This window comes from Tympanuchus pallidicinctus, unplaced genomic scaffold (genome assembly GCF_026119805.1).
Source record: "Tympanuchus pallidicinctus isolate F22 unplaced genomic scaffold, pur_lepc_1.0 scaffold1, whole genome shotgun sequence".
In the NCBI taxonomy this organism is placed as follows: domain Eukaryota; kingdom Metazoa; phylum Chordata; class Aves; order Galliformes; family Phasianidae; genus Tympanuchus; species Tympanuchus pallidicinctus.
The window spans coordinates 73,756,971-73,766,201 of record NW_026294618.1 but is presented as its reverse complement, the minus strand read 5'-3'; the positions used below and the strand labels follow the sequence as shown (position 1 = coordinate 73,766,201).

At 42.7% G+C, this 9,231-nt stretch overlaps 1 protein-coding gene across 2 annotated transcripts in view; it reads left to right on the top strand.

Annotated features, from left to right (window-relative positions):
• Positions 1-1,262: 1,262 nt before the first annotated feature.
• The window catches only part of GREM2 (gremlin 2, DAN family BMP antagonist), a 41,350-nt gene continuing 33,381 nt past the window's right edge, over positions 1,263-9,231 (top strand). Inside the window, exon 1 of one of the 2 annotated variants that reach the window (XM_052701860.1) lies at positions 1,263-1,533. The gene's annotated coding sequence lies outside the window, so the exon portion shown is untranslated. Of the gene's footprint in view, positions 1,534-4,389; positions 4,475-9,231 lie in introns of those variants that run through there. The other variant, XM_052701849.1, reaches the window with a different exon arrangement.

Here is a 9,231-nt window from a genome sequence, read left to right as displayed (position 1 = left end):
ATCTTTGTTTTCGTATATTTCTCAATATTTCTGTTCTTATTGTTCTGACTTCTCCCTGAAAAAAAAAATAAACAAAACCATTTTGTTAACTAGATCTGCATGCGCACTTTTTCTAGAGAGGGAGAAATAGGAGCCAACCTTATGAAAAAAAAGGAAACAAAACACCCCAAAGCTACCAACAAAAAAATAGCCCAAATCCACAGAATCTACTTGAAATGTTGGGGAAGTTGCCATTTAAAAACATATATATGCTGCAATGCAGGAGTATCTCAGCAACTGCATCCTCTGTGTTTCAAATGCCACAACAGTAAATGTGAATAAATGCTGACTTTTGAGGGCACCTGATATACCAACACTACTTAACAGCACCTCTCAGATGCAGATCATTACATTAATAACGAGCACATCTGTTACTACTGATAATTTTTGTTCTTCCTGATTTTTAATAAGCAATTTTGCCAACACGTTTACTGGAAAGATTACAACATCTTCCTGTGCCGAGAAAACCCAAAGGGCCCATTTGTCCCATTGAGCTGTCTTCTTGTTTAAACAGAGGGTCACGCTGCAACCAAGGGACTGCCGTTTCCCCCAGAAGACAGGTCTGATTTGGCTTTACACAGCCGCATGTCTGTGAGAGAGAAACTCCTTTTTTAGAAGCCACTGAAGTCAGCCCAAGCAAATAGAACACCAGCAGCCCAGATGCACCGAGAAATGACAGTCAGAGTTGCTATGATTTAGTAACTGTAGATGTGGGAAGACGAGGCTAAGCATCCTGGTTCTATTTGCTGTGCACGCTGTGAGTTGACGTGGATTTAACCAAGAAAGGGGCAAGGAACCCAAACAGTGTAAGAAAAGCAAACTGAACTGAGGCAAAGAATGCTTTGTCCCACATCCGATTCAGCCCTCAGGTGATCAGGCTCTGCATGCTTTTAATTTGACTAGCCGGGGATATTTGAGAAAACGTTCTGAGAACAAACGTGGCTGAATATTGAGCGTGACACAGAGTGTCACAAACGCTTAAAGCTTCAGGTCCTTCAGCCAGCGGAGGGAACGAGTGTTTTCCGTCGGACCCGGGACGCGAGAACGTCCTCGCCTGAACAATAGCTCCGGGACCGGGCGTCCTGGTGGGGCGAAGGGGGTGAGAAGGCCAGGGCTGCGTCCGACAGCGGGAGAGGAGCGGCGGGAGCGGAGCGTGTGCGGCTGCGGCGCGGGGAGGCGGGCGGCGGGCGGGCAGGAGGCTGGTGCGAGCTGTTTGGCCACCGGAGCCAATCGAAAGCTGGGGCTTGATCCTCTTCTCGGGCAGCGGCTGAGAGGAGTCAGTTCCGAGCTCCCCTCCGCAGCTGGGACCCGGCCGAGCCGCCTCGCTCTCTCCCAGCACCGCGCTCTCCCACCGGGCGCCTATGGGCATCTGCAGAGAGCGAGGACTTCGCACCACCGCCAGCGGGCGAGGACCGCGACCCCGCTCCACCCCGCCTTTGGACCTATAGCCGGCAGGACGGAGCGCGCTGCGGAGCCTTCCTCGCCTCACCGCAGGTACGGGGTGACCGGTGGCGGCCGCTCGCTTTCCTCCTTCCCTTCTCTTCCTATGCCGGCTGTAGGGCAGGGCGCAGGGCCCCGAGAGCTGACAGCGCGTCTCCGCGCGGCGGCGGCGGCGGCGTCGGCAGCGCCGCGTCCCGGAGGGAGCTGCCCGCCCGCGGGGCGGCTCCGCGCACAGCAACCCTAGAGGCGGCTCCCTTGGCTGCCCCAGGTACCTGCAGGGCCGGAGCCCCCCGGGCCGGGAGTATGGCAGCGCGTGCGTGCGTGAGAGCTGTGCCCCTTTGTACCTTTCTTTCTTTGCTTTGGGTTAATGATGGTTTGCGATTATGAACCCCCCCCCCCCCCCCTTCCTCCGAGGGATCTGATCCAGCACTGCTTTAAGTCAGGAGTTGAAAATACATGGGAGGGTGAAAATACATGGGAGCCACTTTCTCATCCTGCAGATGATGATTATCATCATACCATGCTTGACTTTCTGCAAGAGCTAAGGAAATAAGCGCTCTTGCAGAATTGGAGTCACAGGTCCCATAAAAAAATTGCACTGGCATTTGGCTGAACGACTCTTATTTTTAGCACACTATTGTGAAAGGGATTATATAACTTTGGTGGAGTTTTTGAGGATGAAATTAACAGCCCATAACAAGTTTAACCTCTCCTTTTACAAAAGAGGCGAAATGAATTGGATGAGAGCCCAATAAGTGCCATCAGGTGGGCATCGGTCTTAGCAGTGACTGAGGCAGACGCTCCCCAAGGACAACCCCAGTTCAAAATCCTGCAGGAGTCCCCAGGCAACAGGTGCAGGAGTTGCCTGCCCACAGCCCTGGGTCATGCTGGTGCTGAGGCTGCTTCTGGGCTGCTTAGTGCTAAAGCAGAGAGAAACGAGCGTGAGCACAGAGTCCTTGCTGCCCACCAGCACTGATGCAATGGAGACACTGCTGTCAGGAGATAAATCTGTTGTGTAAACTCCAAGAAATGTGTGTCACCTGAAATATGTGCCTGAGAGATTTTCTTATGCAGATGCTTCACTTGGTAACTTTGGTGCATAACTTTCAGGCTGGCCTTTCCAAATGCTAAGGAGGAACGTTAATATTCTAGGATTAGAAAGCAGAGCCTTGACAAAATAATGTAATAGAGGCAGTCTGGTTTCTGCCAAGAAGGCTCTGTGCAGGCTCTGAGCAAAGCACCTTTCCTCAGTTTTGTCACACAGTCTGCAACGCACTGCCATCATCCAAGAAGTGAAGTCCTAAGTTCTGAAGAGCTGTGTGTGATCACTATAAAGCTGCAGAGGATGGACCTATTTGCTCAATGTGTTGTGGAAGGAAGGACAGTCTGGCTGTGGCATTTTGCTTTTTCACCTCCTGTGCACACACAGAGCTCTGTGCCTGAAGGAAGTGTGCCCATAGCAGTGAGGGTTGCTCAGCATCTGAGCAGGACCAGGAGTGGTATAAGGCCAGTGAGCAGCATCAGAGTGGCTCTGAAAGGGTGGCACCAAAATGAACGCCTCTATCTCTGGATGTTGAGCGGCTGGTCTAGCTGATCTATTTGCTTTTTGTTTGTCTCTTGAATAGACTGTGCTTTCACGAGACACTCCTACAGTGTGGAATAGAACAAAGGCGTGGGAAGGTGAAGAATTAATCTGAGGGGAATTTTGTTTCTTTCCATAGTATCAGGTAATGGCAAAAAACAGTCTGAATTTCCAGCTGAACTATGCAGGTATACCCTGTCCTTTGGAAATTGATGGATTTCGGTCATCGTTTGTGAATGCTTATGTGAGTGTAAATCAAGGATATGCAGATCAATCCCTTTGGTAACAAATAGCTTTGTCCTGCTGCGATTTTCTTGATAAATGTGGTAGAAGACAAATCCCAATGTACCATGATTGGATGCTTGCATTAGAAAGGTTTCAATGTAAATTTAGCGGCGCTGCATGTAGAGCAGTCAAGCTGAGTTGCTGAAGTCACTGTGCAGATTTCCTGACACCCGAAGAGCCTCTCAAGCGCTGCACACTGAGTTCTTTCCCTTCACTCTCCCAGATGCTGATAGGCGTGGCTGTGCATTTATATTAGGATTGTGGTTCCTATCAGGAGGGCTCTTTGACGCCAGTCTCCCAGTTGTTCCCACTTACTGTCCATCTCCATATACCTCATGGTGGGCCAGCTGGATTCCTTTAGGATGAATCTAAACTGGAAGATGTGCTGGAGTCTTGAGTCACTGTTGGAAATTCCGTCCGTGGGACTAGACCAGTGCTAGCCTGAAGTAAAACCCTACAAAATGCATTTAGCATTGGTACAAAGTCTCCCACACTTGTATTCCATGTGTTCCTGTTGGGCCGATCTGTTGCTAACATAGATGCATTTGATTTGCAGCACGCAGTGCTGGTGCACAGCCCAGTTTGAGGCAGGCAGTACTTCCAGGGCGTTGACTGTTCCCTGATCTTCGCACCACTGCTGCAGAAGTGTTATTGAGGGGCTGTTCTGGCCCAGGAGATCATGGCCCTGCAGCCAGCTTGTACCCCTGGTTGTGCTTGTACTCACTGAGCTCTCCGCAGACGGAGAGGTGTTTTGGTTTGGTTTTGTTTTGTAACAGTCTGGTATGCGATTGCAGACTACTTTTAGAGTGAGAACTTTGGATAACGCAGGCTTGAGCTTGCCTGCTGAATGCGGACACAGCCGTTGTGCTTAAAAAAGGACAACCAGTGCCCCACTGTGCTTGTTTGCCCGCGTTGGCTGTAGCCGCGGTGTGTGTGATGGTTCGCAAGGCTGTGTTTATGTTCCTCGTGTCATCTGGGAGTGGTGAAAAATATTGGCTCGAAACTTGAAAACTGTCGCGTAGCGCTGCTGCTCTGCATTCCATGGGTGCAGTGTGCCGGCTGACTGCGCTTCCCATAGCACCCCAGGAGCACACTCTATGGAAGGGGCAATGCCTGCAGTCTAGGCAGGTGAGAGTGCGAGCTGCCCAGATAGTTTTAGAAACAGATGCTGGTTAAAAAGCTCTAAAACATTTTTGTGTGCATTTGTCACTTTAAAGCTGAAAACATTTCTCTGGTCGGTGATTTGGCTGACTGTACTTTCTTGTACCCCCTTAGCTTGCTGCTTTTGTGACAATTATTTTAAATAAGAAAAAAAAAAGATGTTTTTTTAAAAAAATAATAAACCATTACCGTTATCTTTTGTATGAAAGCATTTCTGGCTAGAAAATACATTACTGGAACTATTAGGGGCTCAGATAATTTCTGCTCAGTAGCAGAATCACAGAACCATGGGGGTTGGAAGGGACCTCTGGGGATCATAGAGTCCAGCCTCTCATGCTAAAGCAGTTCCTTTCAGTGGGTTGTAAGATCATTGTCACTGCTGCAAAAATCAGTCTTATTCACACTTTAATTTCACGCTTAATGTGTTCACAGAGTTCATAACGTAGTTTGCAGGGTTGTATGTGGATAGTATGAATGCTGTATATGCCCACCTAGTTCTACATTGCTGTGACTGCTCAAAAAGCACTTTCAAAAGCAAAAAACGTTGTTCTATTCAAAATGATTTCAAAAACAAGATTTTTTTCCTTTCTTGATGACTGTATTACTAGAGGTTGTCTACTCCTAACTTTATTCTTATACACAGCTGCTTTGTGGGATGAAGCACAGATAGACTTTAAGATGAGTTGCCTAGGTTATGGGTATGCCACTTTGAAAACATGGTATTTCTCGTTCTTGGTGCATTAAGCCTTTTATTACCATTTGTTTGTTTGTTTGTTTCAAGAAGATTTTTGATGCCTGCTTCAGAAAGGGAAACAGACCACAAAAATGTGTCTTCCTCCAGATCTTTACAACATGGGGCAATCTATCTTTCAATATCCAGTGGGGTACAACCATGGAAGTCTTACCTGTCACCTGTCTTCGTCAAAAGGATACCTCACAGCATCTATTTTTCGCATTCATTTTCCATTCTGGGTACAACTCTGTGTACAACTTTTTTTTTATATACTTTTATTCTTTTTTTTCTTTTTTTCTCTATAATGTATGTAATAACTATAGCAGAATACTTTAGGTTAGTCATAAGGGTCAGATTTTTAAAGGCTACACTGACATATGGAATTATGTTGTAAATGTATATTATGTATAGAAATATGCATGCTACCATCTTTACTATAAGAGTCTTTATAGAAACAGAAAGGTAAAATTTTCTCATTTTGGACAGTTTTAAAGTCATGGAAGTGAGTATTTGAAAAAACTAGGAGGAAATTAAAGTGGTGATACATTCGAATACAGAAAGTCTTATAAAGATTTTATTTCTGCCTATTTTGTGTTAAGTAAGTGGGAGAAGAAAAGTACGCTGGCAAAGGAAAATACAGCATTTACCCTCCAAATTTCATTTTGGAAACTGTTTTTATTGAGTGTGATGGGCAGTGCACAAATATAACATCAGACTGTGTATTTAACAGTAATAAATCTTAGAAATTTCCTAAATTTTTAACTCCTCTTCAGAGTTGGAAACAACATTTGCACAACTCATACAGAATGCGTTATTGACCTTACCTTGTACAAACACTTGTTAGAACTGGAAAACTGCACCATGCTGGGGCTACAAGTGAACTGGTTGCCTCTCTTCATTTGCATGCAGTTTCACTATGGACTACAGCCATGTGTAGTCTATTCTACCAGTCTGTTTAAGTGCGATTATGCTAACACTGAATAGCCTGATATTCTACAGTAGTGCTAACAAAAAAATAAACAGCATTGTAAAAATTCTGCATGACCATTTCTGGCAAGAAAGAAGTTTTTTTTTTTTTTCCTCTTCCAAGTCTCAGACATAATCCTATTTCCAGTGAGGCCAAAAACTAGTTTGGCGTAGAGTTGAGTAGGATCCTGCCCATAAATCTGGCTAGTCTCCACGCAGATAACATCTGAAAAGTAGTCATTTAAAGAGATGTGGGAGAGATTGGGACAGGGGTGTAAATAGTGGGTCAGAGCTTCTACCCAAAATGAAAACATCCCAGTTCTCAGATGTCAGATTTCCTTGCTCTAGGCATGTTTTTTGTTATGATCCATCTATCGTTTGTCAGTTTCTGTTCTGACAACATTATTATTTGGAGCTCAGTGTCCTTTCCTAGGAACAAGAGGAGGTTGACAGGCAGTGAAGATGGGAAATATGTGAACATGCTCTGTTACTATTGCATGACTTAATGGATTCATCCAGTAAAGTCTCCTGTAAAGAGAGAGATTGCTATCTGTCATATTTTAATTTAATTTGTTCTCTGGCTGACACCTTTCAGATTAGCGGATACAATGGATTTATACTGAGCATATTTGTTGATTTTGGTCTATATTCTTCCTTAATGTATCCCATGGAAACTTTTCCTGATAATTCAGTGAAAATAACTTTTGCCCAGGTGTTCTTAAACACAAATATTTACAATCTATAAGCATCTTAGATCGTGTATACTCAGGGCAAGACTGTTGATTTCTTTCTTCTGCTTTCCCATTCCTTACTGAAGCTGATCTTTAACTAAAGTCGTAGCCCAAAATTGTGTCTTGTTAAGGTTATCTGAAACTGAGGATTCAGTGTAACATAAACCAGTTTTTAAGAAAATGTATAGTTACATTCAAATTCACAAAAAAAAAAAAAAAAAAAAAAAAGAAAATCACACGTGTGCTGTTTTTTATGTGTCGCTTTTTCTGTAGGGTCCCTGAACTAACTGAGAAAAATGTGTGTAGTTGGAAATTGAGCTAGTTTTTGTCATTTACTCTAGCTCTCACTGAGGTTTCCAAAGTCCCTTCTGTCTCTTACAAGAATAAATTCAACAGCTCAATCTAGTTTTTCTTTCTCTCTCTTTTTCTCTCTCTCCTTCTATTTCTTTATTTTTCTTTTTTAATTTAATTTTATTTTATTTTATTTTATTTTATTTTTTTAATAGCTGCAAGACAGATCCCACCTTTGTCTACCATAAATTCCTCCAAAATGAGAAGGAGCTTTAAATACAAATTGTACTGTAACAAATCCCATTTGTTTTTCTTTATTCGCATTTTTTTAAAACTTCTATGCACTTGATGTGCTTTCTTCTTGATGAAGTGTTGAAAAAGCACCTTCACAAGCTAGAGTTTATTTTTTTTTCTGAATTCTAGCACCAAAATGCCAGTTGACTTATTGTTCAACTCAGGTATGCAGCTTCCAAAAAACATTTTTATTTCAGATAACTGACTTTAAAGTATGATATTTGCAAACATAAGATTGAGTAACTATCAGAAATTGCCAATTTTCTATTTATAAAAAAAAGTACTTTTTTTTTTTTTAAAAAAAAAAGGTTAAAATCTAATATTTTATAAAACTTAAGCTTTTTTGGAAACAGGATTGTTGTGTCATTCCAAGTTGAGCCTTGTTCTTTTCTGGACATCTCTAAGGTTTCTTTCAAAGAAGGATATGATATTACATGAAGAATGTTTCCCTTGTTTGCCAGAGAGCTGTACTATGTTTACTATAATAGGATTAGAGGAAATTTGAAAGTCAACCCTAGCTCAGCGGGAAATTGATAAACACCCGCTGTAGTTGCAGGAAGAGTCTGCCCAGTAGTACTGGGACATTTATCACTATTTATATAGACTTTATCCAACAAACAGATTTATTGTCCATTTAAGACTACACCAGACTTAGAAAGGCTTATCAATATGGATGTGACTTGCAGAATCTGAAAAATTATCCTGGCATGGCCATTTGTGTGGCTTAGCACTGGACCTTTCATACCATAGACTCTCAAAATGCGGAGTCTGTAGCGTATGGATCCCATTGCTTTCCAAAGTCTGTGGTTTGAGTCCTAGCACTTCTGGTTAGGTCAACTATTGTAGCCACAGTCATAAACAGTGATTTTCAAAATCTGAAAAAGCTAGACGAGGGTGTAGCTCCTTGGAAAATTTATTCTGGAAGAGGCAAACCCAGCAGTACCTCTGGATCCATATCTGGTGCTGGCAGGCTCTACTGCTGGGGAGAAATGGCAGACCAGTCTCATATTTACTCATGTTTGTTTATTTGTGTCTTGGCCAATGTTTGAACTGGAGACTGAGCTCAGGAGAAAGAAAGGGCCTCAGGGATGAATTTTCACTCCTAAATACATGTTGAGAGGTCATTAGATATCTGCTTTTTTACACGGAAAGATACATAAATGCTGTGTATCAGTAAAACAGAATGAAGTACTTTTTGCTATGAGTGACATACAGAGAATTTTTTAGGAAATATCAAGACTGGAGGGAAATGTGCAGTAGAGATAATGATGCACAAGCTACCATAGTAAATATTGTAATCACCAGTGACAGGTATCTTGCAAAAGTGGGCAACTACTTACTTTATACTTCTGAAAACCTAGAAAAGCCTCTGGACTATTCCTGACAAACACAGAGAATGTGTAGGAAATGCAGAATGGATTCACTGTTGGTTTCAGAAGCTGCTGCTGTGAGCTGTTCATGCTGTGTATGGTAATAAAACTGTTCAATAAATAGACACTTATGGTAATTAGCTTATTATTTCTAATCTACTCTTTAAAATTTATTAGAAAAGAGTCTGAAAAACATTTTTTTTTTTCATATGAAATTTTTGGGTTTGTACACTATCCATTATGTTACTGACAAATACCTATTTCTCCCATTCATATAGTGAGTACTGTGAGCAGCTAATCTGCTCCCAGATATTCAAAACTGAAGAAATCTTTCTTATT